The sequence below is a fragment of the Meriones unguiculatus genome, chromosome 7, assembly GCF_030254825.1.
Source record: "Meriones unguiculatus strain TT.TT164.6M chromosome 7, Bangor_MerUng_6.1, whole genome shotgun sequence".
NCBI lineage: Eukaryota > Metazoa > Chordata > Mammalia > Rodentia > Muridae > Meriones > Meriones unguiculatus.
Window position 1 is genome coordinate 107888717 of NC_083355.1, and position 6760 is coordinate 107895476.

Here is a 6760-nt window from a genome sequence, read left to right on the forward strand (position 1 = left end):
CCAGCTTGCTTTTTTTTTTTTTTTTTTAGTGATTTTCATCCCCCCTTAAAGAAGACTTTTCCAGTGATTGTCAGTGAGTGGGACTGGGCGCCACAGTGCGGTCACTAGGTGGCTGAAGTAGTTACCCCTCCGCCCTCTTCTATGGCCCTGTGTTGTCTTGTTTTTCCCCAGTGTGTATCTCTGGGTTAGTTCGTGGGCTGGTAGCATGTGGGAGATGTCTGTTTACCAAACTATAGCTGGGATACTTCAGTTAACATTTGAAAGGGGATGTTTTCTGTATGACCAGAATGATCTTTGAATTGTCTTTCCTCTCCATGTTCATGTCTAGATCTGCATGTCTAGGACCAGCCGGATCCTGGTGGTCTCTTCGTCTGTAGTTAATACATGCGGCTGTTGCACACAGTGGGAGCAGTCCTCCTTGTGGGCCTGTCTTTTTGTGGTCACTTGATGCCAGGTTGGCAACACCATTACCATGACTTGAACACAGGCCATAGAAAGCCCTCAGAACCTTGCGCGTGGAACGTGTGTTTCCTGTTTTTTTATAATCAAATGTTAAGTATATTTGGGCTTTTGTTTTCAGTGTGTCAGAATGAAAAGGGCAGGATGTTTCATATCATATAAATGGGGGCTTGCCATAGAGCCCAGCACTGAATCTAGGAGATTGATAGCAGGATCCTTATTTGGGGATGAGCCATGACAGTCTGAGCTATGTCGTTAGGTCTATCTCAGACAAGCAAGAGGAGAGTTCAGTCTTGTTAATAGATTTTAAGATTTTTTTTCTCCTAATTTGGAAACGTTTCTGGAAAATGATTAAAACCAGGTTTCACCCTTAAAATGGAAAACAGCACATGATCATGCTGTGTGTGTTGCCAGACTTCCCGTCTTTGTATAATCCCGGCTCGTGTTGGGACATCTGTAAGCCTTTTGTCCAGTCTGCACATTTCTTGGCTTTGGCAATGTTTGACTAAGTGTTTCCGGTTCTGAACTCACTTGTCTTTAATTGAGTTTCAGATTCATTACTTTTGACCACTCACAAACTGGGCAAGGTAATTTGAAACCTCATTAGTGGGTTTTCAGGAATGCCAAGCTAGTGTCTCTCTGGGTCCAGCTTATGTAGTCAAAGGGATTTCAGACATGCAGTATTCTTGGACTGCCTTGTATTCGTAGGTGTCAGCTGAAAAACAAAAACTCCCTTTCTCAATATTGTCCTTTATTTAAAAAAAAAAAAAAAAAAAAATCATTTTTACTGCTACAGAGCAAAACTTTCCATGGAAAGGTTTGTTTGTTTTGTTTTGTTTCTTTTTAATATGATCTCAGGGTTTGAGAAATGGCTCAGCAGATAAGAGCACTGGGCTCTTCCAGAGGACCTGTGCAGTTCCCAGCATCCACATGATGGCTCATAACTCAAGTTCCAGGGAATCTGACACCCTTACACAGATACATGCAGGCAAAACATAAGTTCACATAAAATAAAAATAAATAAATTTAAAATATATGATCCCTCTCTGTTGAGTAGTTGGGGAGTAGAAGGTGAAGTGCCCCGAATCCATCCAGATACCCAGCTCATCTGTGAGGTAGGGCACACTCCTCAGACCTCACCAAGCTCCAGCTCCCAACTGCCAGGGGCCACCTGAATGCTGGAAGTGGCAGAGTAGGCCTCGGTGTGGTACAAGAAGGAAAGATCTGGGGAAGTCTACGAGTCAAGGACCAATGGCCAAAGATACTTGGGACTGTGATTTGGCCTTAAGAAACTGACAGAGAAACAAATGGACCTTTCCCCTCTTCAGCCTCTTGTAATTAAGGGAGAGAACTCTTTGAGAAGAAAGAGGCAAACTGCCCAGTGGCTAAAGGCTACTGGAACAGCAGAGCTTAATAGCAGAACACTCAAAAACCAGCTAGGTCTGGGTCTGGCATCCACAACCACTACTGCCCCTCCATTCATTTGGCCTTGCCCCACCCTATATTTGACCCAGGACACATCTAGAGAACCTGTACAAAGAAAAGGGGAATAAACCCCACTTGAGGAAAATTCCTGTCCCTGCCTCCCAGAAGGTCTCCATGTTAAGTTTCATATAGGACTCCTCCTTAGAGCCTCTGTTTGAACCCTTGGGCTCCAGCTGGTGGTGCTGTTTTAGGAGGTGAGAAACCCTTAGAGGTGAGACCTGCCTGGCAGATGATGACCACTAGAGGCAGGCTTTGTCCCACAGTCTAGCCCCACTTCTAGCAGTTTTCCCTGTCCACCAAGATAAGACCAGATGGCTCACAGCTGCATGACCCCTGCCAGGCATCCTATCTCTAAAGGATGGTACCCTTTCAAATCACAAGTTAGGATAAACTTTCCAGTTATTTTTTTAGGTTTTCTATCACAGCACCGAGAAGAGGAACTGCATTTCAACTCAGGACTAATCCTTCCATTAAAATGTAACCTTCAAGCAGCCATCGAAGATGCCATCAACCTACCCCACCCCTTGGATGTGGTGCTACTGCACCCTTCCTGTTTCTACCTTCCCCCTTTTCTGCTGCACTTAAAATGTGTATTTAAACTTAATAAGCCCAACTTCAAAAAAAGAGGACTGGAAGATGAGAATGACCCCTGGCTCTTCTACCCTCATTCACACCACACCAATATTCCTTTTTGGTCCTGAATATGCGGGCTCAATAGTTCTGCTTGCCATATACCTCAGAGTAAGCATGATTTTTCAAAGAACACTTTGGAAAAGAAAGGTGGCCTTATTTGCAAACTGTGTTGAGGAGGGGAAAGTATATGATGAGATTTTATTTTTCAATGTTTACATTCTTTGAGAACACAATAACACGGAAGGAATATATAATATGCATATATATATGCATAATATATATATATCATACATAATATAATATAGAAGGAAGAGCTTATTTGGGAATTTGGTTCCAAAGAGTCAGATGCCTAGATGTCCATAAAAATGGTGAAGGCATGGCACCAGGAGCAGGAATCTGAGAGTACATCTCAGCTGCACACAGGAAGGAGAAGAGAACAGGAAGTGGGGGAAGGCTGTGAACCCTCAGAGCTCATCCACAGTGTTGTACTTCCTCCGGGATCCATAACCTCCCTAACAGCAGCCAAAGACCATGTGTTCAAATACATGAGTCTGTGGGGGACATTTCTTATCCAAGCCATACAAAGCTGGGTGCCACCACCTACTGCCATTTGTGTGTATTTTTAAGAGAGAAAGACCTGGAATAATTTTCTTTTAGATGGTAGTAAGACTATAATTTGAATTGTGAGTGTGCGGTGTCCCAGCCACCTCTCAGATGTAGAATGAGAACAGCAGTCATTTGGTGTGATGTCACTGACCAGAAGTAAAATGGGCCATGGGTCTGAAGTGGGGCAGCAGGGAGGTGGCATTTGGGGGTAGTGGGGAAAGAAGGGTCAGTGAGTGTGAAACAGCTGGGTGGGTGCACACAGTATGCTTAGAACCACAAGGTGTGGGCAGACGAGAACTGGAGCAGCAAGCGTGCAGAGCCATCCCCAAGGGACGCTCAGCCAGTGGACGGACTTAGCTCTCCAAACCTCTCTGTGTCTACACAGTAACTCCCTTTCCTCTGCGTCAACACCACCTTTAAACAGAGACCATTTAATACCCTGTTTGCCCCCATGAGTGTTTTGAGTGTGGCAGTTGGTCTTGCTGAGATGAAGACAGCTACGCCGTCAATCGCTGTGTTTGTGTGTTAACCGGGAAGACCAAAAGCGCCAAACTTTTCACTGGGGTGATGGAACAGCTGTGTAAGGATTTTGAGAAGGGTCAGTCCATGGTGGGGAAGGGCAGCACAGGGGAGCAGGAAGCCAAGGGAAGTACAGTGGACAGGGAAGCGTGGCCTCCAAGAACACCCCCTTCTAGCTTCCTCTAACTGGGCCCCACCTCTGTTTTGCAGCTTATGAATCCATCAAGGGATCAATCCACTTATTAGGTCAAGGCCCTTAGGACCCAATCACTTCCCCAAATCCTAGCAGCTTGCAACCAAGCCCCTGCATACGTGGCCCTGTGGGGGAAAATTTGCATTCAGATAACCGCAAATCAAGAAAACCAAACAATCCCTCCAAACTTCGTGATCTCCACATTCAAGGCTAACCCCCTCATCTTTGTTCAAGTTGAAGACAAACAAAAGAACAAAATCCAAGAGCAGAACATTCTGCATCTCCCTCTCGCTAACGTTAGTGTGAGCCACTTTCGGGCATCTGTTCAAGCCGTCAGAACTTGCCTGGGCTCTCCCATGAAAGCTATAGTTAGCCTCTGTGGTGTCACAGAACACTGCCTGGCATATAAATCATGCTTCTCTATCCTCCCCTCATGTTCATACAGCGTCTCTGGGTTCTAAAGCCACAGCAAAACAGAAAAAAAAAAAGATAAGTGACCAGTAGAGGGCGTTTAGACTGGACAGGTTGACAGTGTTCCCAAGAGGGAAAGCTTTAAGGATTTAAGGCATCCAGGCAGGGGCTGCGGAGCTGGCTCAGCAGATAAGAGCGAGCACTGCCCTTGAGGCGGACAGGAGTTCAATTCTCAGACCCGTGGTAGGTGGCCCACAAGCCAAGTAACTTCAGTCCCAGCAGGTCCAATGTCCTCACCTCATTCACCCAGACAGACAGACACGTTAACTTAATAATAATGCTCCAAAGCAGTGGGCTCTGCCCTCTTTTCCTACTCACCTCCTAAAGACCTGTGCCTCCAGACACCCTTACGATGGGCATCGGGTTTCAACAGGAGTCTTGCAGGGTGCTCAAATACTACGCACTTCACTGACAAGACTCCCCAGAGACAGGCCAGGACATGGCATGGTGGAGAAGGCTTCCAAAAACAACAGTGTTTTGATGGGGGGATTTGCAAATGTTCTGTTAAGAGGCACCAAGGTACGGGAGGTTCCGTCCTCTGCCCCACCCTGCCTCTCCTTGTCAGGCAGGGCCTTTTATTTTTGTGTCTTTGGTGCTTGCATGAGGTTTACATAGGCGGCTGGCTTGCTGCTTGCAAACCTATCAACTAGTAGCAACCTGCTTTGATTCGTGAATGTGCTCTGGGTTATTTGAATCCCTGAATTAATTAAATAAATCTCAATATAATGAGGAATAGGGCGCACATTCTCAACGGTCTCAATGGCATGAAAACCTGTTCTTAGGAGGCAAAAAAAAAAAAATCTTACTGCTTCTACGTTTGAAGCCTGGACATGTCTGCAGTATATAAAAGCACTGCGACATTAAAATTCCATGGGGGCGGGAGGGTGAAAATGTCAGTGGGCTCCCCTGACCCAGCTCCCCCCTCACCAGCCGACTGAAGAAAGAACTGGCCTTTCAAGTCAGATGTGGTCTCTCCTCAACAGCTCCGGCTTCAGCCATTGCTCATCTTATTCCCCCACTGTACCAGTCTATTACCGTCCCAGCCGTGAGACCTGACTTGCTTTCATGTTGAAATATCGGTGAAGACACATGTGCCGCTCCTCCTGGGTGGGGGTGGGGGAGTGGGAGGGCTGTGAGGCCTGAATGAAGGCCCAGAGATTTTTTTTTTCCTTTTCATAGACTTTTACTGAGACATACTTACTGATCACTAACAAACCCCCAATGTCCCCTACTCGCTCTTAACACAGGTATCCCCTCTGCCAATATATTTTTCTCCATGGCCTGGTAATTTAGCTGCTACTTTCTCTGTGAAATCAAAACTAAGACTCCTTCCACCCAAAAAAAAGAAAAAGCAAGAAAACAAAAGCCCAGGTTACGGGACAACAGTACACAGAAAAATATTCCCTTGCCCTCCCCAGGACATCCACCTGTTTTAATTCCGGTAACCAGTGTTACAACATTTTTGGTGTGGCCGAGGACCATAAAATAGGATTAACGTGAACTAGCAAACTTGCCCTTGAGTCTCAGGATCCTAGAGGCAGAAGAGGGAAGCTGAAGAGTTGGGACGTATGTGATGATGGATGCACAGGACAGAGCAATGGGGGCTGGCTTTGGATGTGGCAGGCGAGGAACATGGGCATTCCTGGTAGCTGAGAGATCCATGGGACGGACTCACCCCTGGAATCTCCCAAGGAGACAGTCCTGCCCAGAACTTTAGCCCAGTGAAACCTGATTTAGAGCCCTGAACCCCAGAACTGTAAAGGAAATTTGCCATAAAAGGGGGCTTTGGAAGTGGCAAACCCTACTCAAATGTCAGTTTTGTTAGTTGGTTTGTTCTCAGCTGGGAGGAGACAAAGCACAAAATGGCCTCCGTGACCACCATTTATCACTATCTTGTGGACAAACACCTTGGAAGCAACAAGGCCACCCTCAGGAACACAGAAATCTGAACCTCCCACTGAGCACTGTGCCTCACTGAGAGACCACTGTCCCTCCAATGCTAACAGCGCAGCCCCCTCCCTGCCCCAGATCAGTGCTTTTCAACCTATGAATAGGGGTCCAAAGTCAGATATTCCGCATATCAGATATTTACATTACGATTCTTAACAGTAGCAAAATTACAGCTATAAAGTAGCAATGAAATCGTTTTAATGGTTGGGGGCCCCTCAATGTGAGGAACTGTATTAAAGGGTTGCAATTTTAGGAAGGTGGAGAACCACTGCTCTGGATGATAATGATGGCTCTCCAGAGAGCCCTTGACTCTGGATGCAGCCTAGAGCTGGCCCTCAATCCACTAGCTTTCCCCCTGCCCAGTCAACATGGACCTCATCCTGCCAGAAGGCCTGTCCTCCCTCAGGTGATGCTACCCACACCCCTGACTTCAGGAGTCAGTGC